Source organism: Ictidomys tridecemlineatus, chromosome 2 (assembly GCF_052094955.1).
Source record: "Ictidomys tridecemlineatus isolate mIctTri1 chromosome 2, mIctTri1.hap1, whole genome shotgun sequence".
Classification (NCBI taxonomy): domain Eukaryota; kingdom Metazoa; phylum Chordata; class Mammalia; order Rodentia; family Sciuridae; genus Ictidomys; species Ictidomys tridecemlineatus.
In genome coordinates, this window is record NC_135478.1 from 206,528,587 (window position 1) to 206,553,931 (window position 25,345).

At 47.5% G+C, this 25,345-nt stretch overlaps 1 long non-coding RNA gene across 1 annotated transcript in view; it reads left to right on the forward strand.

Annotated features, from left to right (window-relative positions):
• LOC144375453 (uncharacterized) overlaps positions 1–23,048 on the forward strand; it is a 116,446-nt gene extending 93,398 nt beyond the window's left edge. The window contains exon 3 of the long non-coding RNA XR_013435333.1: positions 21,977–23,048. This is a non-coding gene — a long non-coding RNA (uncharacterized LOC144375453). The remainder of the gene's footprint in view (positions 1–21,976) is intronic.
• The last annotated feature ends 2,297 nt before the right edge of the window (positions 23,049–25,345 follow it).

The window sequence follows — 25,345 nt, forward strand, 5'->3', positions numbered from 1 at the left end:
ATGGAGTCCGAAATGAGATTGAAAGGAAAAGAACACTGTTTAAAAACTTCAGTGACAATTTGTAGTTCTACCCATTGTGGATTTCCAGGAGCAAATTGATGCTGGACAGGAGGAGAGTCATTAATCACATAAGCTCCCATTCCAGACTTGGAGCCATCAGTAAAAATATTAACAGCCCCCGGAATTGGAGTGGGTGAAGTTACTTTAGGGAAAATTATGGGATGTTCTTTAACAAAATGGAGTAATGGATGAGAAGGGTAATGATTATCAATATCCCCTTGAAACGAGCAACACAGAATGGCCCAGTTGTCTAGAGTAGCACACAAAACATTAATTTGAGCTTTAGAATAGGGTATGATAAGAGAAGAAGGTGCTTTCCAAAAAATTGAATGCTCTGTTGAATCCCTCTAAGTGCTAACGCTGCAACAGCATCAGGATAGTATTCTAAAGATTTTCCTGGGGATACATGTGGGTGGATCCATAGTAAAGGCCCATCTTGCCACAGTACTCCAGTAGGCTGCCGCATAGTGGCAAGCACACATAACTGGAAAGGTTTATCACTCTGGAGCCTGCATAGAGTAGCATGTTGTATAGCTTCTTCTACTTTTTATAAGGGCCGCTCTGGCCTCTTTAGTGAGGGTACGAGGGGAAGTAAGATCTGGATCACCCTTAAGAATAGCATACAAAGGCTGGAGCACGATATTAGGAATATGTAAATAACCTCTTATCCAATTAATATCTCCCAACAGTTTTTGAAAGTCATTTAGAGTTTGGAGATCTTGAGTTCTTATAGTAACTTTTTGTGGTTTTAATATGTCATATCCAATCGTCGCTCCCAAATACTGAATAGAATCCCCTGTTTGAACCTTTTCAGGTGCAATATGTAATCCATACTGAGCTAACAACTTCACCAGGTCTTTATAGGCCTCATTAACTGACTGTTGTAATTTGGCTGCCAATAATACATCATCCACATAATGAATAATCTTGATGGAAGGATATTTTTGTCTGAGAGGTGCGAGTGCCTTCCCTACATACATCTGACAAATCGTAGGACTGTTAGACATTCCCTGTGGTAAAACAACCCACTCAAACCTTTGATCTGGTTCCTCGTGATTACACGAGGGAAGGGTGAAGGCAAAACGCTGTGAGTCTTTAGGATGCAAAGGAATAGAAAAGAAACAGTCTTTAATGTCAATAGCAATGATATGTCAGCCCTGAGGAACAGAGGAAAGCAGCGGCAGCCCTCTTTGTTTGGGCGTGGAAACTTCGTCCTGAAACACCCCCGCCATACGGAGGCGGATCGGGAGGCTGTCTGTTCTTGAGCCCTTGCTTATCTCTGTTCCCTGTACCTAAACTCCCTAGCTGCCGAGACAGCGTCTCCAGCTCCTCCTCTTCATTATCTTCTACCTCTGACCCACTTTCGCATGGGGGCGTGCGCAGCACACTGAGATCTGGATACAGTCTCCTCCCGTTCTCCACGCCCCGCACACTCCCCTCTTCCTGAGACACTTCACTCTCTGTTGTTTCTGATTTTTCCTCATGTAATTGTTCTAAAACTTCTTGCCCTTTAACAAGCGCTTCTTGGCATCTGCCATCCGTAAGGCAACTACGGACCATCTTCCAGAGGGGTATCACCCCGCCCTCTAGCATGCCCTGCTCACGAGCAAAGTCAAGGTCTTTGCCTAATTTATCCCAGCTGGGTGTAGTGAGGCTGCCTGAAAATGCAAACCACGGTGCAGCTGTATCTACCCTCTGTAAAAATCTCTCTAAGGTACTGCGTTTCACCTCCAGTCCCTTGGAACGTAAAAGGCCATCTAGGGCCAAAAGAAGTGGACTTGAAGTCACGGCACCCATGACGCAACACAAGAAAACACAGAAATCGAAAGTGAAAGTACACAAAAACAAAATGAAAATACACAGAAAACAAAAACAAAAATACAGAGTGCAATTGCTATGAGATGTAACGTCCTCTCTTTATTTACAGAGGAGCAGGTACCTTTTAACGCTCCCTCTTTATGTATAGAGGAGCCTCCGCTTTTTAACAGCGGGTCCCACCTTACCTGGGACTTACCAGCGCGCCTCCCTGACTGCTGAAAGTTCTGGTTCCTGGGTTTTTCTTTTTTCTCCCTTTCTCCCGGGTCTCGGCACCACTTGTCACGACCCCCTTGCCCGCAAGGAAGACGTGACTCAGGAATCTTCTTTCAGCAGTTTATTCAGGCCCTTGATATTCTTCTAATAATTCTTCTAATCCCCGGAATAATAATTGGATGCCCCTCCCAGCCTTAATAAAGCACCTCGAACCCCAATGCGAAGCTGCCACGTGGACCCTTCTCACAGGGTGCTAGAGAACGACACGCCAACTTTCTCTGATAAGGAGTTGACAATACGCCAACTCTCTCTGATATGGAGTTGTCCTTCACAGACCACAGCGGAGCCAGCGCCATCATGTAATGGCGACCACAGTCCGCAGGAACGGCTCACCACAGGGGGAGCTCTTGTACTGCCACAGCCATTGTTGAGGGTACTTGCCGCTTCAGCTGGACACCCCTACCACTGGGTGTCAGGGGGAGCTCATTTACTGCCCCAGCCAGGAGAGAGGGAACTCTCCCCTCCACATGGGAGACCCCTTTCATCTGGGTGTCAGGGAAAGTTAGTATACCACAGCAGCCAGGGTAGAGAGGACTCGCCCCTCCAGGCGTGAGACCCCTCCCACCTGGGTGTCTCAGGGAGCTTGTATAACACCTTAGCCAGGGTAGAGTGGACTAGCCCCTCCAGTCGGGAGATCTATCCCACCTGGGTGTCAGAAAAATCTCCTATACCACAGCAGCCCGGGTATAGGGGACTTGCCCCTATAGGCGGGATACCCATCCCCCCTGGAGTCCTGAGGGAGATTCTATACAGCTGCAAATAGGGTAGCAGGGTTCATCCCCTAAGGCAGAAGACCACTTTTACCAAGGTGTCCGGGTAACTCCTATCCTGCTGCAGCCATGGTAGAGGGGACTGGCCCCTCCAGGCAAGAGACGGGTCCCACCTGATTGTTGGGGGTAGCTCATATACCTCCACAGCCAAGGTAGAGGGGACTCCTCCCACCAGGTGGGAAACTCCTCCTATCTAGGTGTCAATTGGAGGGGCTCTTAAACTTCCTCAGCCAGGGTAGAGGGGACTCGCCCCTCCAGGCCAGAGACTGACCCTCCCACCTAGGTGTAGGGGGGAACTCTTCTACTATTGCAGCCAGGGTATAGTGGACTCCCCCTGCAACGTGAGATACACCCCACCTGGGTGTCAGGGAAGCTAGTATACCACTGCAGGCAGAGAAAAGGGGAATCGCCCCACCAGGCAGGAGACCCCTCCCACATAGGTGACATGGGGAGTTTGTATACCACCTTAGCCAGGGTCGAACGGACTCGCCCCTCCAGCAGGGAGACCCCTCCCACCTGTGTATTCAGGGGGAGCTCCTATACCACAGCAGCCAGGGTAGAAGGTAGTTGCCCCTTCAGGCAGGAGACCCGTCCCACCAGGGTGTCAGGGGGAGCTCCTATACTTGCAGCAGCCAGTGTGGAGCAGACTTGTGCCTCCAGGCGGAAGACTCCTCTAACCTGGGGTGTGCAGGGGAGCTCTTTTCCCCCTGCAGCCAGGGTAGAGGTGACTTGCCCCTTTAGGTGGAGAAACCTCCCACCTGGGTGTCAGGGGGAACTTTTTCACCACCGCAACCAGGCTAGCAGGGACTCGCTCCTCCAGTCGGGAGACCCCTCCCACCTGGATATCAGGGGGAGCTCCATTGCAGTTACATCCAGGGTAGAGGGGACTTGCCTGTACAGGTGTCAGACTCCTCTCATCTGAGTGTCAGGGGGAGTTTGAATACTGCCACAGCCAAGGTAGAGGGGACTAGCCCCTGCAGGAGGGAGATCCCCTCCCACCTGGGTGTCCTGGGAGCCCTTATATGGCACCAGCCAAAGTAGAGGAGACTCTCCCCTATAGGCGGGAGATTCCTCCTACCTGGATGTCTGGGGGAACTCCATTACTGGTGCAGCCAGGATAGAGGGGTCTCGCCCCTACAGGCGGTAGATGCTTCCCACCTGGGTGTCTGGGGGAGCTGCTACACCTGCTGCAGCCATGGTAGAGAGGACTCGCCCATCTAGGGGGTAGACCCCTCTTACCTGGCAGTTGGTGGGAGCTCCTATACCACTGCAGTCAGGCTAGAGCGGACTTTTCCTCCCAGCAGAAGACCACTCCCCCATGGTTGTCCAGGGGAGCTCATATACAGCCACAGCCAGGTAGAGGGGACTTGCTTCTCAGGCAGAGACCTTTTCCACCTGGGTGTCGGGTGTGTGTGTGGGGGCTCCTATACAGGTGCAGCCAGGGTAGCAAGGATTTTCCCCTCCAGGCGGGAGACCCTTCCCACCTGGGTGTCTGTATAGTTCATATACCTCCACAGCCAGGGTAGAGGGAAAACGCCCCTCCAGCCGAAAGACCCTTCCCACCTGGGTACAGAGGGGAGCTCTTATACCGCTTAGCCAGGCTCCTCCCCGCCGGAGCCCCCTCCCTCCTCCTTGTTCTAGAGCTTGTGTACCCTCTCAGCCAGGGCAGAAGGGACTTGCCCCTCAAGGCGCTCCCGCCCTTCAACTGGATTTAGGGGGAAGACCCCTTTCAACTGGATTTAGGGGGAGCTCCTACACAGCCGCATCCAGGGTAGAATGCACTCGCCCCTCCATGTGGGAGACCTCTTTCACCTGGGTGTCAGGGGGACCTCATATACCTCCGCAACCAGGAGAGAGGGGACTCACCCTTCTAGGCAGAGACCCCTCCCACCTGGGTGTCTGGAGGAGCTTGTACACCTCTGCAGGCAGAAGAGAGAGGACTCACTACTCCAGTCCTGTTGGCGGGCGCCGGGTCCACCTGCAAAACGGATTCCGCGGGAGTCCAGAGCTCTGGGGAACCAACCGAGGCCAGGAAGCTGCCATGCAAGAACCTGGAGGCTGGGGCAGATGGGGAGGAGTCTGCAGGAGAGCCCCAGGCACTCATGGCTGCAGCAGATTTCACTGCGAAGGACTCAGCCCCCCACCCTCCTACCCCAGTGACCAGTCCTGGACAGCAAGACCTCTGCGGACCAGTGTCTCTCCGAGTGCCCCCGACCCATCTCCTCCAACTGGTGGAACCCGCACCTGGTTTCCTGGGGCCTCCTGGCATGGATTTCCTGGTGTTCTCAATGCCCTGGGGGTGCTGCCCACCCTTCTCTGGCAGAGAGGCGGCCTTAGAGCAGAGAAGGAGCCTCTCTGATCTTACTCTGAAAAGACTGTTCACAAAAAGGCTTCTCGTAGGAAATTGAAACGCACTGAGATTTGCCTTTAGCTGTTCCTTGTCAATTTTTAAAAATTCTCTTTCTCCTGAGGATTCTCTGTAGTGTTTCAGGTCGCCTATTACTGGCCATTTTCTTCTGTTTCACACATTTGTATTCGTCTTATTACACATTCCCTTCCATAACTTGAGACTTTTATTCCATTTCAACTTTTAGAAACGACAAGTACGATTTTAGAATCACTCTCAGAATTTTATAGATTTAAAGAGTGAATTGGTTTCTCGATTTTATTTCTTTATCTTTAATACTCACTAAGTTTTGTTACTTAGTGCGATTTGCAATATAAATATGCCTTGGCTTTTCTCATTTAATTTCACATCCCTTTCGTTTTTACAACGTGGTTTTTAAAATATTTATTTATTTATTTATTTATTTAGACATCCTCTCCCTCAGTTGCTTGGGAAACGGGGCTCACTAAGATGCTGAAGCTGGCCTCGAACTTGTGATCCTCCTGCCCCAGCTGGGATTACAGTAGGCATGCGCCACCATGCCTGGCTCCAACGCGTTTCTAAATACTGATTTGACTTACGTATTTATGTATTTTCTATATTTTTGTCATTTTTTTCAGTCCCAGTTCGTTTTATTTCTACTCTCACACCTTTCTTTGATTTTTAAGAATGGCGTTTTATTGCATTCACACTCAGTAATTTTGATTCTGTCAAAAGTCCCGCGGAGGGGGGGGGGTATCTATCTTACTATTTCTGGTGTTAGGACCAGGCACAGATCACCAGTTTGGAAAGATTCCTTACTGATTTGCATGTCTAACAGTCTTTGCACTTAGGTTTGCTGTGGAAGGCACGGTTTAGCACTGAAGGTGAGTGCTACCATTACTTAAGTGTACTGGGACTCAGTTTGGCCATATCTGAAATTTCTTCCCCCAGGCTAGTGCGGGTAGGCAAAGAGGTCCAACTTAGCCTGGTCTCAGAATTTTCCACCTCATACAGGTCGGGTGTAGCCTTGAATGAGAAGGAATTAAGCAGAACAGGTTCCTGTTTATTCCTTGCCTGTGATTTCTTTGAAATTTTCTTTTTCTGAGCAAGTTCCGGTGAAAGAAATTTTTTTTTTTTTTGTAATTGTAAGAAGTCAAATCCAGCTAGTTATTCTTTAGATTTGAAGTGCCTCCCAAAGTTGCGTTTTGGGGTCAGAACTCAGTGGAAGGAAACCAATATTAACTCAGCAGTGCCTCAGACCTCTTAGTGGCACCCAATACCCGCTTGGTGGATGACTGTAGGCATTGCCAGCTTCCTCTTACCCGCGCAAGGGTTTCTTGGTCGCATGAAGCCTCAGTTTGCAACAGTCACAGTTAGAGGTGAAAACATTTATTTGGGGCTCTCAGTTTCAGAGATGTCAGTCCACAGGTGACCAACTCCATTGTTCTGTTGCTCTGTGCCCAAGGTGGGGCAGAAGACCATGTGTGGTGGCAAAAAGCAGCTCCAGTCATTGAACCAGAAAAGAGTGAGAGCAGGGGTGTGGTGGGGGGAGGGAGGGCACAAAGTAGCTACATTTATCAAGGACAAAATATATACCAAAGGCATCTCCCAGGGACCCACCTCCTCCATCCATACCCTACCTGCCTATAGTTCCCCCCACACACACCAGTTAATATCAGAGGACTGATGCATTAATTTAGGTTAAGATCTGCATAACCATTTGCATCCAGTCATTTCACCTCCAAACTTTTTTGCATTGTTTCACACATGAGCTTTTTTTTGGGGGGGGAGGGGCAACTAATACCTAAATCATAACAAGCCTGAAAGCAGGACAATCTGCCATCAGGTCATCAGAGTGCAGTTTCCCCCACCTCCTCCTGGTAGTGGAGATTGAAATCAGGGGTGCTATGACACTGAGCTACTACTGGTCCCCAGCTCTTTTTATTTTTTGAGACAGGGTCTGCTTGGAATCCCTACATCCATTAATTGGCTAAGTGCCAGAACCTCTCAATAGGGTCAATAGGGAATGGAATTGAGAGCACCCACTGCATTCTGAGAAGCAAGGAGAACACTGACATAAAATAGATGATCAGCAAAATATCAAAGATATCAGGAAGTAGAAATTACAGAGATGATGATCCTTCCTTTGGGACTGCTGCAAATGTCAGGGCATTTAGATAGACCCCAGTCTCATCATATCCTCTTCTCCATTTGCAGTCACACTTCTCTATGTCACCTCTGTTGATGTGGATTCCATTTTTGGAGAGCCATACACATCCCTGTTGTGAATTGTAAAGTACTACTTTCCTCCAGGTGTTGCACTCTATTGAAGGATAACTTTGCATTTTCAGTATTCCAGGGACAATTTTAGTGAGTTTGTTCAAAGAAGACCTAGGCTAGGAAGTGATATCACAGACATATGTTGGAGACACTAAAAGGTTATTATTTAAAGACTTTAATTTACTTTTTTGCACTTTATTTTGAAGAAGGTACAGATAGGAAAGACTATCAGTAAGCAATGGAAAGAAATTATTTCCTCAAAATTATTTCTCGCTCTCCTCCTCAACTATTTCTAATATTGACATCAACAAGACCTCTCACTGAAAGGTGGAGGATTCACAAAATACTCTTTGCTTTCACCAAGAGAATGGCAGGCCCCCATAGGCACTCTTTTTTTGTTTGGTACAGGGGATTGAACTCAGGGTACTTAGCCACATCCCCAGCAGCAGCCCCACCCCCACCTTTTTGTATTTTATTTAGAGACAGGGTATAACTGAGTTGCTTAGTGCCTGGCTAAGTTGCTGAGGCTGGCTTTGAACCCTTGATCCTCCTGCCTAGCCTCCTGAGCCCCTGGGATTAAAGGTGTGCACCACTAGGCCCAGCTCCCATAGGCTCTCTTGCAAGGAAGAGTTTGATTGCTTATTAGCAATACAATAATTTTTACCTAATGTTTGAAGTATATATTTGATTGTGAAGCTCATTTGGTAGCCAAATCTGATGGGGATAAGTTGAGGCTATTGTTTTTAAAATCCCAGTTTATATGTACATGCATAGGAATGATTGGTTACTGGATACTGTCCTGTTTTATTCAGCAAAAGTTCACGTACACAAGTATAGAACTGTCACAATTTACATCCCATGGAGTTGCAGTGGATTGGCTACTTAAAGCTGGGCAAGTATCCATCATTGCTTCATCACTCTCAACACAGGGACTTTGAAGAAGCTTTGCTAGAGTTCTGGTGGGGGACCTTGTTAAGCTGGAAGTCTACACAAGAGAGGTGGATGCTTAGTGGTGGTGAGGACTGTGTGGGATGGACCCTGGGCAGGTGTGCTTTGTACTCTCCCAGCCTGGAGTCCCTGTGTCAGAAACTTGGGATACCACTTGTCTGCTACAAATCCTTGTTGGCTGGCTCCCCGCTAGTTGTTAGGGAAGCAAAAGAGGCTGTCCAAACAAGGGGAAGACCCATACCAACACATGATTTGACCCTAGTTCACACAAGACCCAGGAGCCTGAGGTGGCACCTCAGGTGCTTTGGTCCTCAGGGATGAATGAGTGGGACTCCTGAGACTAGAATTGGCAGTTCCAAGCAATGCAGGAGGAGGCTCAGCTACACCCAGCTGGCTACCATTGTCCAAGCTGCCTGGAAACACCCCTTCATCAGGAATCTGGAGACCACTGGCTTCAAATTCATTATAATACAAAATTTTCCACCCAGGAGTTGTTCCCTCTGCCACCTGTGAACACAGGTCTGAAGAAGCATGATCTGGAACTGAACATGCTCAGGAATGTGATAGCTTGTGCCTGTGTTTTTACATGTGATGACAAATCTTTCACCCTGAAAAAGCACAACTAATGAAACCTTCTGGGCCATCTTGCACCCAGCAAAAAGGTATAGAATTCTTAGGGAAATCAGTGTGCCATAACAAAATTCCTTTAGGGATTTATATTCCAGCCAAGCAAGAAGGATATTTTTCTATTGCCAATATACTTCCCACTGCATTAATATTAACACTTGTGAAATCCAAAAGCACCTTGAAAAGATTCAAAACAGGCATCTAGGCTTTAACAAATATCCACAGGAGCACACGGGAATAAATGACTGATTCACCAGATTATTCTCCTGGCTCCACTAGGGCATTACCTTTATTTTCTGGGCTACTTAAATGAGGAATGTCCATTTTACTGATCTGATTTGTGACTTATGCCATAATGAAATGGACTTCAAACTGTTGCAATAAAAACAGTTGCAAAAGGAGCTCAAGTTCTGGTGTTATAGCTTACAGTCCATGATGATCCCCAAACCTACCTTGTTTTAGAGCACACACAGTTTTACTCAATTGCACACCGTTTCAGGCTAGGAGGGGTCTCAGTGTCTTACAGCCCAGATCTTTGAACAGGCCTTCCTAAGTGTCTCAACTGAGCATGCGCAGGAAAACTGCCAACCCTCTACTTGTCACAAGTCTTACTGGCATGAATAGGCTTGAGATCTTCCCAGTAAATGTTCCCCCTGCCTTCCTTTTTGGAGGATAGAGGTCACCAGTTTGGGATCATCACCAATGCGCCCCTTGTAGGAGACCTTTCCTCAGCCTTCTGCCTGTGCTGATTGGCTTTGCAGTCACTCAGGGGGCGATCTTATGCGGTTCCATAACCCCCCCCTCCCCCGCGAAACTCACAGGCGGTGAAAACACAACCTTTGATGGAAAAATGAGGCCCAGCCCTCTCAGTGAACACCTCCTGGATGAAAAATAGCCCTGGGAAAATAGCGGTTCTAGGACCAAGAAAGCGCCTGCATAGGGAACCACCAGGTCTCCTGAGGGAGTCGTGGTTTGGGGGCACTTGGAGCAGAGCGGAAACCTGGAAATCCACTGGGCGCTGATGCCCCAAGGGCTGATGAGAAACCCCCAATCCCCATAGGGCTAGGAGCAGTGCCAGCAGCAGAACTCAGATGTGCACCAGCCACTTGGAGGCGGAGCCCCGCTTCCTGGCTGTTTTAGTCAGCTTTCTTTGCTACTGTGACTAAAAGGAGTCAACCAGCACAATTATAGAGAAGGAAAAGTTTATTTAAGGCCTCCACAGTTTCAGAGGTCTTGGTCCATGGAAGGCTGGCCTCATTCCTCTGGGCTTGGGGTGAGGCAGAACTTCCTGGTGGTGGAAGGAAGCAGCTCACGCGGTGGTCAGGTGGCAGGGGGTGGGGGACTCCACCAGCCAGATTGGGAGTGTACCCATAGCCATGCCTCCAAGGAATGGCTTCCTCCTGCCACACCCCACCAGCCTCCAGTTACCACCCAGTCAATCCCATCAGGGATTCATTCACCCATTAAATTAAGGTTAATTAAGCTCAATTCTTTCTCCTCCAAACTTTGTCTTGACTCACACGTGAGCTTTTGGGGCACACCACACCTAAACCATAACACGGCCTCCTGGAGGAACAAGTCAGGAGGCAGAAATCTCTGGGCGACACTGAGGGAATCCCTAGGAAAAGCATAACATTTACCTAAGTACAAACAAGTAATAAAATTATTAAAAGCCAACACGAAAACACTGCAAAACGCACAGCAAAATTTACCAACAGAAAAATTTCTTCAAAATGAACAAAACAGAGAGATCCCTACAAGGAAACTGCAAACCATGGTTTGTAGCACGGTGTGATCTTGGATTGTGATACCCTGTGGGATGTAAACGGAGACCTTTTCTGCCTAAACCAATATTTTCTAAAATTAAAAAGAGACCCATATTGGGGATGCCTACAAGTCCCAGTAGCCAGTGTTCCCTGAGTTCTATGAGAAAAAAAAAAAATCCAGGCAGCTGTAAGCCACGGATATGGAGATAAGGGAACTGGCACTTGGCTTTGGTGGCTACCTCCCTAGGAGGTACAAACCCCAAATATAGTCAAATCGGAGCTCTCCATTGCAAAACCAAACTTGTTAGGAAAAAGAACCGCGGATAGTGCTGAAGTGGCAATTGTTGAACTGGCCTTTCAGAAAAATGGCATTCACCAGTACTCACGTTTGAACCCCACATAACCATCACCCACAAAGATGAAATGGAGTTTGTTCTCGGGAGTCCGGAAATTGCTTCCACTTAAATGGCAGGTGCTGCTGCTAAACCCGAGTTCTTAGGACTAAACACCGGAGGCCGGAATAAACGCTAAGAAATGGCCAATTCGGACTTGCTCGGACAAAACAATCGCCCTCCAGTGTTAAGTCCTAACTGTCCGTGGACAAACGAGGACTCCAAGGACCAGGAAACCCAAGGCGGGACCCCAGGACGCAATTTGTCTTCTAGCTTCGCCTCCAATCAGGACACTTCTGGTTCTTGGGCAGACAAGGAATGGAAATCACAGGCGCCTCTAAATGGAAGCTTGCAAAGCAAATAAACACATGATGCAGGGAGGCCAGGGATCCTGACACAGAGTCACCACCTCCACAGAAACAAAACTCGGTTCTTTGGCGGCGAAGGAGAGGAGGGCGCCAGGAAGTTGCGCTGGGAAAGAAAAAGCGCAGGCGCTGCTACAGCCAAAGGGCTCCGGAACAGAGCCTCTGCAGCCATGCCAGCAGGGCTGCCACTAAGGAACTCTGTTCCGGGAAACCGCAAAAATTGCACATTAGAACCCATCAGAGGTATGTATTCGGCGATGCCACCAAGAAAACTCGCGCACAGAACAACTAGCTGAGCAGAGACCAAGAGAAAGTGGGCGGGAGAAAACGGTGTGCTGGGATTCCCCAAAGGACCTCAATAGCCTTTCTGACAGCGACAAACTTCCACTTTGGTGCCAACTCCACTTTGGCTCCAACCATGGTGCTGTTACCTAGAATCTGGCCACACAAAGAAAGGAGCCTTACTGCCACCCAGGCTTGGTGCAAATATGTGCTGTGACTGGAAACTGTCGGGGGCGCGCTGCCAGTCAGAGCAAATGGGAAGGCCAGGAAAGGCAACGGGGAAAGGCTCCACCAACCTGCCTAGGATGGAGAAAGGGACCGCCCAGGGTGGGGAGAAACGTTCTCTCCCCCACAACTAAGGGCAGTGCTAAGGAGAAAAGCAGGCTCCTTTCCTTTTGGGTGTGGCGCTAGTGAACCACGATTCCAGTTGCTGCTGTCATTGGACCCTGCAAAAGCCAAACCCAGTTTATGGCTTTGCCGAAGAAGCCAAAGACATCGCTTCTGGCTCCTTCAGAGGTGCAGCATCTAGATCTACACCAGCTCTGAGAAGGTAGTGGCAATGTAGGTGAGTCAATGCGGCTAGTGAGATTTCCACTCCGCACCTAAACAGTAACACGGGCTCCTGGAGGAACAAGTCAGGAGGCAGAAAGCTCTGGGCAACACTGAGGGAATCCCTAGGAAAAGCATAACATTTACCTAAGTACAAACAAGTAATAAAATTATTAAAAGCCAACACGAAAACACTGCAAAACGCACAGCAAAATTTACCAACAGAAAAATTTCTTCAAAATGAACAAAACAGAGAGAGCCTTACAAGGAAACTGCAAACTATGGTTTGTAGCACGGTGTGATCTTGGATTGTGATATCCCCGTGGAATATAAACGGAGACCCTTTCTGCCTAAACCAATATTTTCTAAAATTAAAAAGACACCGATATTGGCGATGCCTACAAGTCCCAATAGCCGGTGTTCCCTGAGTTCTATGTGACTGAAAAAATCATAGGCAGCTACATGCCGTGGTTGGATACCGAGATAATGAAACTGGCGCAACTGAGAAATGGCTTTTGTGGCACATCGCGTTTCCTTAGGAGGTACAAATCCTGAATGTAGTCAAAGCGGAACTCTCCGTTGCAAAACCAAACTTGTTAGAAAAAAGAAACTGCGGGTAGTGCTAAAGTGGCAATTGTTGAATTGGCCTTTCAGAATAAAGGCATTAGCCAGTACCCACGTTTGTACCCGAAGTAATTATCATCCACAAAGCTGAAATGGAATTTGCTCTCACGAATCCGGAACTTGCTTCCACTTAAATGGCAGGAGCCATTTAAACACCAGAGGCTGGAATAAACGCTAAGAAATGGCCAATCCCGTGGAGTTGGGTGTCTCAGAGAATCCCAGGTGTCATAAAGTGTTATTGTGTGATAGGTGACTCCTGCACCAAATCAAACTATTATTTTTACTGCATATAATAAAATTTTTCTTTCATTTTCTAAAAAAAAAAAAATGAAAAGGAAAAAAAAGAAAAGAAGGGAAAGAAATGGCCAATCCCGGACTTGCTGGATGAAGCCATCGCCCTCCAGTATTAAGTCCTAACTGGCCATGGACAAACGGGGACTTCCAGGACCAGGAAACCCAAGGCGGGACCCCAGGATGCTATTGAGCTTCTAGCTTTTCCTCCAAACAGGACACTTCTGGTACTTGGGCGGACAAGGAATGGAAATCACAGGCGACTCTAAATCGAAGCTTCTTAGCCAATAGACGCAGGACCCAGGGAGGCCAGGGATCCTGACACAGAGTCACCACCTCCACAGAAACAAACCTCGGTTCTTTGGCAGAGAAGGAAAGGAGGGCGTAGGGAAGACTGCTCTGGGAAAGAAAAAGTGCAGGCGCCGCTACAGCTGAATGGCTTGGGAACAGAGGCGCCATGGCCTGCCAGCCGGGCTGCCACTAAGGAACTCTGTTCAGGGCAACCTCAGAAACTGCAAGTTAGAACCCATCAGAGCCGTGTATTTGGCGGTGCCACTGAGAAAGCGTGCACACAGAACAACTAGCTGAGCTGAGACCAAGAGAAAGTGGGCGGGAGAGAACGGTGCGCAGAGATTCCCTTCAAATGACCTCAACTACCATTGCTGCTAGAGACAAACTTCCACTTTGGTGCCAACCTCCACTTTGGCGCCAACCATGGTGCTGTTACCTAGAATCTGGTGATGCAAAGAAAGGAGCCTTACTGCCACCCAGGCTTGGTGCAAATATGTGCTGTAACCGGAAAATTGTCAGGAGTTTGCTGCTGCATCAGAGAGCAAATGGGAACACCTGGAACGACGACTTGGAAAGGCTGTATCAACCGACCTAGGACTGAGACAGGGACCGCCCAGAGTACGGAGAAACGTTCTCTGCGCACACCTAAAGGCAGTGCTAAGGAGAAAAGCAGGTTCCTTTCGTTTTGGGTGCAGCTTAAAGCAGGTTCCTTTCGTTTTGGGTGCAGCTCTAGTAAACTGATGCCGCAGTCCGGCTGCAGCAAAATAACCAGGGGGTGACGAATAACTTGTGTATGTTGATACAGCAGGAATAGGAGCCATTTATTGTAGGGCAACAGAGCTATTTATACATTTTGCACAGCTTATCTTAATTAGCATAAACTAGATACATCAGTCAACCAATAAGGAATCTCCACACTTAATGGCTCCCTTTTGTTACTTCTCAAACCACTCCCTCTGGCATTTTGCCAGGCACCATCCAGACTTGTTTAAGAACTCTAACATTTCTCTGGCAAAATACCAGGTGTTATTTTGACTTGTTTACAGACCTTAACAAACTGAGATTCCAGTTGCTGGCATCACTGGATCCTGCAAAAGCCAAACCCAGCTTATGGCTTTGCCAAGGCCAAAGGCATTGCTTTTCGCTCCATCAACAGTGCAGCAGGTAAATATCTAAGCTAGCTCTAGAAGGTAGTGGCAGTGTCGGTGAGTCAATGTGGCTAGTGAGATTTCCACTCCCGCTGGCTGTCCACAAACCCGCGCTTCCCACATAACAAAACCTTTCTTTTTCTTGGCGAAGTCTCAGTCCCCAGTTACCGAAGTCTCCAGCTACTGACCCAGAGGGCTGCACATGAGAGCAGGCTGAATAGCGCCCAAGGCAGGCACGGATCAGGCTGGTCAAAGGGAAAAGTAAGGCCTCCTGGACACCAACAGCTCTCTTAGCAAGAAGCAGTGCTGGGCCCTCCTTGCATGCCACCCCTCTGTCTTGGTCTGGGACCCCTCTCCTTTTATAGACACCTCAGCGCTTTTCAGAAACCCATCTCTTTGCAACAGGAAACTCTGCCCCCAAACCTTCAAACTAGGGCTCCCTAGTTACTTAGCTGGGGTTCTGTCGATGTTTTAAATGAGTCATTGACAGCTTCTCTGTCTTGATATGTTGCTATGGTGGCAAAGTTTCAAATACTTGAATCCTCCCTTTCCACTCACTTTTCAAGTAAGACTGATACCTCTGAATTACTATTTTCTACAAAGTATGGAGGTGCCACTGCACAGGAGGAAATTGCTCTGTCCCACAACTTTTTTATGCTTCCCCCCAAAATCTGCACTATTGGAAGAGAGGCCCCACAGAGACTGCAGACTCCACTATGTGCATCTCCAGCAGCCCTTAAGATTTCCCACACTCTTCTGGCTGGTCCCATCAAATCAATTCCATCTTTTCCAAGATGAACCTTGGCTGTTTGCAGGAAGGGACAGGTGCCCCAGAGAGATTAGGGGATCCCTTTTGCACTCTTATCTCACCTACTCTCAAGCTGGCTACTACAGTCTTCCCACACTATCCTACCATTTCCTCCCCTAGCCAAAGCCCTCTTGGTACTTGAAGTATCTCCAATTGCCTCCTTTGCTGTGAGTCTGGAGAATGAAGAAAGAAGTGCCTTATCCCCACAGGAAAAGTTACAGCCACCTTATCAGGACCAAGAGACCAGGGCAGAGAGATGTTTAAAGCAAAACTGGGGGCTCATTAGTTCTATCTCCCACTCACCCACCCCTTGCCTCTTTCTTTCTTTCTTTCTTTCTTTCTTTCTTTCTTTCTTTCTTTCTTTCTTTCTTTCTCACTTCGCAGTATTGCAGATTGAACCTAGGTACTTGAGGCATGCTGACCAAGTGCTATACCATTGAGCTAAACCCCCAACCCTTCCCCTCCAACCTAACCTTGCACCTTAACAGAAATGTTGGAATAGGCACCCCTAGAGGTAAGGGTAACCAACTCCCCTTTAGGAATCTAAAGAGGAGTTTGATAGGAGTTACTCCCCTGAAGGAGTGTGCATCAGAGCTACTTCAGGCCTTCAAATTCAGTCTAATTCCAGTGTGGTGTGCTTCTGTGAGAATGGCCATAGACTGGTCATGGGAAGGGCATATTCCCCATGAGGAGAAATTGGCAGCCTGAAATTGGCTACATTCTGGGCAGGCTGGCAATGTCAGGTGTATAGGTGCCATGCCATGGTTTCAACCACCCAGGGCCAATTTGGGGGCACAGAAAAACGTGATGTGGAGCCTTTCACAGTGTCTGTCTTCATTTGCAATGGAAAGAGGAAACAAAGTGTAAACAGAGAGAGATGTCTTGTAAAATGTCTGTAAAATGTCCTTAAGGAAAGATTCACTAAACCAAGATAAGCAGCACAATAACAAGACTTGTTAGGATACTATTGACTGTTAGGATACTAGTGAACTGGGATTCCAGGAGCTGGCATCACTGGACCCTGCAAAAGCCAAACCCAGCTTTTGCATTTGAAGCAAAAATGCAGAAAGAAAGTTTGGAAGCACAGCAATGTGCACAAGTGAACCTTGTGGGAAATGTGGACATGGCTTAGAAGCTATGCAGTAATGTCTTAGAGAGAGAGTAATAACACATGTCCGTGCTTTCCAGGAAAACAAAGAAAAGCTTTTTCTCCACCTTGGTAGGTTCAATGGCCATGGTTGGGACTGTGAAATAATTTGGAAACAGCTGAACAGGACCAAAGGCATAACAGATTTATGAATTGTAAGTTTTGTGTGTATGGAGGCAACACAGAAAGACCTAATTACTCCAAGTGGTGAAATTGGAGAATTTACAATCACCTTAATAGGGAATTAAGATAGTTTGTAGAGAATGTCTGTTTGAGTGTGGTGGCAAATTCTCTAATCAAAGGGAGATGTAATTTTTCCTAGGGTGAGTACTAATGATGATCAAGTTATTTGGGAAAGCCCTACTTTTAGGTATAAAGAGAGATTTCAGAAACTCAAATGCCTTTAGTTTAAAATAATTCTTATGCCAAAGTGGCATATATTGAGAGGGGCATATCCTTACCTTCTTTCATAATCCCCTTCATTAGGAAAACTCCTAATTGTAACAACTATTTTAATTTGGTTTCTGTCACTATAATAGAATCTCAGGAACCAGGCAATTTATTAAGAAAATAAATACATTTTTTATGGGTTCTGGAGTCAAGGAGGTCAAAGAACATGGTGCAGGTGACTGACAAGGGCCTTTTTGCTACCTTGTCCTATGATGGAAAGGCACAGGAACGTGTGCGAGGGCCCATTACTGAAAGCCCTTTTGTAAAGGGCACTGAAGCCTAGCCCTGCTGGCCTAATCATGTTTATAATGCCCCACCTTCCAGTACTGTTGCATGGGGGGATTCAGATTCCTATGAATAAGCTTTCCAGGATATACTTAAACCATAGCAAGGATCTCCACCTCCTTCTTTCAAATATCAATTTGAGGCTCAATACTGACATAACAGTGATAACCCCTGGGCCAAGTAGTTCAGGTGAAAATAAAGACCAGGGCAACCAATGAGCAGCAAGTAAAAGAGAACATTTCCCAGGGTCAGTAACACTGAAATAGACAGTGCACAATTCTTCCTGTAGCCTTTTGTCTCAACAGAGAACTCCACTGTGTCACCTTATTCACCAGCCAAAAAGAGAGCATTTTTCCATTGGTCTCCTGCATTGAAAATTCACCCTCCCCCCTGGCCATTTAGTGTCAATTTTGCATCCTTGTTGCAGCTCAAAGGAGTTTGCTTTGAGATGCTCTCTAGAAGAGATGGATGGATTTTAAGTACTCTGATTCTCTAGTCTAGCAGGGTGAAGAGGAGCTCCCTGAGTAGCACTTCCAATATACTTATGGAAGATTTTTTCCTGATTTGGGTAAGTTGTTTCTAATAATCTAGGGCTGTATTCAGCTACTGATTCCAGGAGCTCACCCAGCTCTGGGTTAACACTGTGTGTCTCTCCTGTGAAAGGAAAGCAGCAATGCGTGGGGACAGCATGAACCTGGGCCTAGTTGAGTTCAGATTACACAAGGCATCTTGAGTTCGTGAATGTTATGGCATTAATGTGAACCACTAAGAACCTAGTGAGAATTTCTTCTTTCACCAAACTTTGGTATGAGTCTTAGTGCACTTGCCTAGGAACATGTACTGAGGACAGTGAATGCAGACATCATTCTCCCTAGAAAGGGGAATGCGTACATAGAGGGTGATATTAAACAAAACCCCTTTAAACTGAGGATTCCCTGAAATCACTGTCCATATTGGGCCATGCCAGATGCTAGCCAGAAAAGGGGCAGGTCCCAAGATAAGTTCCACAACTACCAGCAGCAAGGCTAGAGTGTGGCTGGAAATATGTCTACCAGTCCTAAGAGCCAAAAGTATTCTTATCATAAAAATGTAAGGAAGGAAAGCATAAATCATTTTAAATTTAGCTTACATTGGCTATAGATAAGAGAGGCATTACAATGCAAAATGGGAAACTTTGAGGACTAGTGGGACAGTTCACTTGTTGCTTCTGGATTGCTCATTGTTCATAGTTCAGAAAGTTCACACATAAGCTAGATGTGGTAGCTCTAGTAAACTGCCTTTAGTTCAAAATAATCCTTATGCTAAAGTGGCATACATTGAGGGTGGCATATCCTGACCTTCTTTCATAATCCTCTTCATTAAGAAAACTCCTAATTATAAGTGAAAATTTCAAAATATATTCAGGAATGTGGGATGTATCTGTTAATCTGACGCTAAGCAGTGAACTCATTGAAAATCTCTCTCTCTCTCTCTCTCTCTCTCTCTCTCTCTCTCTCTCTCTCTCTCTCTCTCTCTCTCTCCATGCCTTGGACTTGAAATTTGTAATATCTCATTTTTTTTAAACTAGTGATAAGTAATATGGCATGAAGTGTTCAGTCTCTGGATAGAATTAGAGTTAGGATTTGGTGAAGGAGGTAGGGAACTTCAAAGGAAGAACAGGAAAAAGGATGCCAATAAAAAAAGAATGAGACAGCGAGGGAGGGAACATTCATCCTAGATTTCTGAGTTACTGTTAACGATTCTGGGTATCATTATTCAACACAGGGAATACACATGGAGGGTAGGCTTAGTATTGAAATGTCTGAGTGCATCCAGTGCAAGTGTTCAGTACAGAAAAAGGAATCCATTTTTGGAGATTCAGAGCTTGAGTTGGGGGAATAGATTCATGTGGGGGACAGATTTACTCTCCTGCTTGGTATTTCAGGACAAGGGACTGGATGAGCCCTTCAGAAGTGAGTGTATGGCATGAGAAGGATGCAGATCCAGGTCCCCAGTGAACTCAAATTGTTAAAAGCTGAATGTGTTACCACATCCAAGTCCAGGTACTCACTCCTGATAAGCACATACTTGGAAATCAAGAGTTCAGAAACAATCAGGTTTACTCAAGGATTGGTACCCTGAGAAGTTGGGATGCAGACATCATTCCCAGAAAGACCACCATAGGGAACTCAGATGCATGAATGGGGTTGTAAAGGGAGGGAAATGAGGTGTAATGAGCAATGGGCAGGAAGAAAGTGTGATGGGGATGATCTTCATCCAGGGCATCTGTCTGCTTCACAGTTTTCCCTCCTCAGAACACTCCAACCAACATGAACCTCCTGGGAATAGTTCCTATATTTCTTTAGCCACACTGATCACTTTTCTGCAAGTTAGATCTCACAGCAATTTACATGCTTTGTTTTAACTGATGCACAGAAGCGAAGACTTAGGAGCTGCATTCCACATTCTGATGTAATCTGAAGGTCACCAAATGATCTAGGTTTCGTCAATCTAAAGAAAGGCTACGTAGCAGTGAACATAGTGGTAAGTTAGGTGCAAACTTTCTTTACAATTTAGAATACTTGGCAAAGGGAAGGGAAGAAAACTTACCAAGGAACAACTCACGTGACAGGCTACATTTACAAACATTGAGGAAAAACTGTACTTGTTTTACTTTGTCTATAACTAAGTAGGTCTTTCCTCAGACAGAACTTTACAGTTTGAAAGAGACTGAACAATATGCATAAAATCTATTTAAAAATTACAAACAAAGAAAAGCTTTAGAATATACTCTAGCTTGTTTTAATGATTTATCCTCACATAGGAGGGCAAACTACACTTTGACAATATAAGTAGGATGGCAGTGGGTGTAGTATTTTAAAGGGAAATGTAAGGAAGCAACCTAAATTTATAATACATCTATACTTCAAACCCAAATGTTAACTTTTTGGTCAGTGTACATCTTCCTGTTTCTCTGGTGCATTCTTTCTCTCTCTCTCTCTCTCTCTCTCTCTCTCTCTCTCTCTCTCTCTCTCTCACACACACACACACACACACACACACACACACACACACACACCTACAAGCTCAAGATGATCACAATCCAAACATTTAAATTGAGCAATAAGGCATTAGAAATATTATGAATCCAAATCAGGACATATGAAATTGGTGAACAAAATCTCACGATATAGTTACAACTTATTAAGTGATGGAAAGGTAGTGAAACAATGGTATGTATCTCATAGTTCCACTTGTTTTATATGCATGAATGTTCTGAAAATATATAGCTCCTCAATAGCTTCTCAGAATGTGAGAAGCCCTAGTTCCCAGAAGCACTAGTTCACCCTCCAGCTCTCTCAAGACAGATATGCAGGCACTGTAGGGACTAGACCACAAGCCCGCCTGCCTCAGTCACCCACCTTTGGCCTCTGGGATTCTCACCATTTCCCCCAGAGACCCTCAGCTGGAGACAGGATGTTCCAGTTACACTCTGTGTTTGTTCAGACGGTATGTGACAAGTTTCTTTTTCACTTTGCTTCCTGCCTTTTTCTGTGACCTACCCAATAAAAGGGTCCACCAAATGTGAACTCCTGCTGAGTGAGGCTCAAGATGCAGGCCTGCACTGGAGAGTCCTAGGGACTCAGGGTAAGAGCTTAAATCAAGAGCCAAAGTTCAGGGTTTAAAGCAAAAAAAAAAGAGTACAAACTTAACTTCTTGGTAGTTATGGAATCCTTGCCTCATCGCCCTCATGGCAGAAACTGTGTCGAAGCTGCGTGGAGGAAAGCCCATGTGAGAGGCTTTAGAATTCACCTTGCTTCAGCCTGGAATGAATGGGCGACCAACCAGAACTGACTCATCCACCAGAGTCTAGCTGGGGCCTCACAGTACTTTTGAAGCCACACGCAAATAAATATAATTTCTTTCAAAAGCCACAAAGAGGGGAGGGGTAAAAATAAAGGTGGAAAAAACAAAAACTCCAAGTTCAAAGAAAATGTTTCATATGATATAAAATTTTAACATTGCCTTTAAACCAACACAGCCAACAGATATGATTTTTCTCTTATGGAGGAAAGGACTGATGAAGGTAAAAGCGGGTCTAGGACCACATAGGTACTGATGCGACCCTGCCAGTAGAGCAGGGCACCACCAAATCCTTCCTTCTGAGGGCTACTGTCCACCCAGCCTCAGGCATGTGCATGCAGGTGCAGGCGCACAGGAGCTGGAGTAGGCAGAGGGGCGGGAGAAGAGGGCCCAGGCCTGCAACTGCGCTTGTGCCTGCGCCTTCCCCGTCTCTGCCTTTAGCTTCCAGAAAGGGCCTCATGGCAGTTTAATTTATCTCATGAAAAGAATCCAAAAAATCAACTTCAAATCATTGCTTTAAATATTGATTTGATTTTTTTCATGTTCCCAAGAGAATGTTCCAAAATGTATGATGTTTGTTTTGCTATACAGATGTGTGCGTTTGAGAATTTCGTTGTGGACGCGAAAGGAATATCGCTGTGGATGAGTAGGTTGGAGAGCGCCAGTGAGGGTCCTCCAGAGGACCAAACTGGGAAAACTCCTTTTTGACCAGCAGGAGCCCCAGCAAGCAACCATGTGAAGGGAGTGGGAAGCCAGTGCAGGCTGGGAGCCAAAGGAGCTCTTGGAGGGCAAGTGGCCCTCTGAGTGGCCATGCAGTGCAGGACTGGGGAGAAGACACTCAAGGAGTCTGTGAATCCGACAGTCCTGTCTGACCAGTGTCCTGGATTCTGATCGTGCATGGTGACAAGCAGGATCAGAAGTCTCACATACTTAACAGCTCTGAGCCTCGAAGACAAGCAGCAGATGGCAGCCCTGTGAACCTGGCCTGGGAACCCACTGGAACTTGGTGCCTGCACCTTCTGAGTGGCGTTTCTGGCATCTACCAGTGAAAAAAACAGCCTCTACCTCAGAGCAAAGCCTGTCCAAGGAAGGGGGCGTGACCTTTGTCCTTGGAAAGACCCACAGAGCACTCCTAGGCACATACCCACCCTGCTGAGTTGTTTATGTGCAAATACCAGGAGAGATCTGCTGCAACAGGTGTCCCTGACTCAATCAGGCTACTTGGGGACCCATAGCAACTCCCTAGCAGCCACCAATCAAATGAGACAGGGAAATACCTGGGATGTCAGATGACCCTCCCAGTAGTTTATGGTGGTTGATAACGTGTTGGGAAACCATGTAGTTCAGCACATACACCCCTCTTGGCTTAAACCAATCAGTTCAAACAAATCCCCCTCTTGTAGTAACCAATCACCCCTATCCAACTTGTTCCCACCAATGTATGTGCTAATCATGTTTTAGAGTTGTTGGTTGATTTTCCTGTGGTGTGTGTGATGATTTGCTAAGAGATGCTATGATGTATGTGGGGGTTCCTGCCTTCCCCAAAGAATGCATAAAACTGATGCAAACCCTGGGCTCCGGGCCTCTCAGCATCATCAGTTGCTGTGTGCACACGGAGGACTGAGCTAGCTCATAATAAACACCTCTTTGCTGCTTAAATCGATCTTGGTCTCTGGTGATCTTTTGGGGGTCCCAAATTCAAGCATAACGCCAGTTCCGCAGCCTCTACCACTTTAGACTGAGGAAGGACGGATCGCTGATTCTGACTTATGCATCCTACCTATAGAAGGTCTCTTCTCTCTCTGGTGTGTTGAGAAACTAGTCCAGAACTTTAGCTCATGTGCGAGGTATCTAAAGAGGCAAGTGCAATTTTTGGTCCTAAAGTCAGCCTCAAATTCTGAGCAACAGTGGAAGTGGGATTAGGGTGGAAGTAGGGTCTGGTTCAGATTAAAGCCTTTTACTTGGAAAACTTCCTTTCTGGGTTTAGCTGTATAGCAGCTCTTTGGTCTTCAGTTTCAAGTTCTCTCCCCACCCATGAAGCACCACCACTGTCAGTCCCTACCCATAGGGTAGACTCAGGAGCCCAACTTTACTCCTGTTCCCAGAAAGGATTGGAAAAATCCTGGCTTGTCTCCTGCATCCATGTTAATGAAATAAACACATATAGAAGAGAACAAAGGATATTTATGTGAGCATTTTGGATTGAAGAGCACTTAAAAAAAGGAAAACCCACAAACTTCCAAGGTAAAATATGCACAAAGAGTAAAATCACTGTCTAAAAGAGAAAGTGTGAGAAATCAGAACACCCTGAATGGAAATTACTCGCCCCTCAAGGCTGGAGACCCCTTCCATTTGGGTATGGGGGGGCTCATTTACCACAGCAGCCAGGGTAGAGTGGACTCACCCCTCCAGGCAAACGACCCCTCTAGGCAGGAGACCCCTCCCACCTGGGTGTCAGGGAAAGCTACTATACCACCACAGCCAGGATAGAGGGAACTGACCCTTCAAGGGAGAGACCCCTCCCATCTTGTAGGGGGGCCTGTATACCACTGCAGCCAGAGTAGAGGGGCCTTGCCCTTCAATGCGAGGGACCCCTCCAACCTGGGTGTCAGGGAAGCTAGTATACCACTGCAGCCAGAGAAAAAAAGAATCCTCCCTTCAGGCGGGAGACCCCTCCCACCTGGGTGTTACAGGGTATTCCTTTGCCACCGCTGCCAGGGTAATGGGGTCTCGCCCCACCAGGCAGGAGACCCCTCCCACATGGGTGTAGAGGGGAGCTTGCATACCACCTTAGCCAGGGTAGAGCAGACTCCCCCCTCCAGTAGGGAGACCCCTCCCACCTGGGTGTTCAGGGGAAGCTCCAGCGGCAGCAAGGGTAGTGGGGACTCGCCCCTCCAGGAGGGAGACTCCTCGCACATGGGTGTCCTGGGGAGCTCCTATACCGCAGCAGCCAGGGTAGAAGGTACTTGCCCCTTCAGGCAGGAGATCCCTCCCACCAGAGTGTCAGGGGGAGCTCCTATACTCACAGCAGCCAGTGTAGAGCAGACTTGCGCCTCCAGGCGGAAGACCCCTCTTACCTGGGTGTGTGGGGGAGCGCTTATCCCGCTGAAGCCAGGGTAGAGGTGACTTGCCCCTTTAGGCCGGAGAAACCTCCCATCTGGGTGTCAGGGGGAACTCTTATACCACCGCAACCAGGTTAGCAGGGACTCGCCCCTCCAGTCGGGAGACCCCTTCCACCTGGATGTCAAGGGGAGCTCCATTACAGTTGCAGCCAGGGTAGAGGGGACTTGCCTCTACAGGCGTCAGACTCCTCCCATCTGGGTGTCAGGGGGAGCTCAAATACTGCCACAGCCAAGGTAGAGGAGACTCGCCCCTGCAGGAGGGAGATCCCTCCTACCTGGGTGTCCTGGGAGCCCTTATATGGCACCAGCCAAAGTAGAGGAGACTCTCCCCTATAGGCGGGAGACTCCTCCTACCTGGATGTCTGGGGGAACTCCATTACTGGTGCAGCCAGGATAGAGGGGTCTCGCCCCTACAGGCGGCAGACGCTTCCCACCTGGGTGTCTGGGGGAGCTGCTACACCTGCTGCAGCTATGGTAGAGAGGACTCGCCCATCTAGGAGGGAGACTCCTCTTACCTGGGTATTGGTGGGAGCTCCTATACCACTGCAGCCAGGCTAGAGCGGACTCGCGGCCCCAGCAGAAGACCACTCCCCCCTGGTTATCCAGAGGAGCTCCTGTACAGCCACAGCTAGGTAGAGGGGACTTGCCTCTCAGGCAGAGACCTTTCCCACATGGGTGTCGGGTGTGGGGGGGCTCCTATACAGGTGCAGCCAGGGAGGCAAGGATTTTCCCCTTCAGGCGGGAGACCCTTCCCACCTGGGTGTCCAGTTAGTTCATATACCTCCGCAGCCAGGGTAGAGGGAAAACGCCCCTCCAGCCGAAAGACCCCTCTCATCTG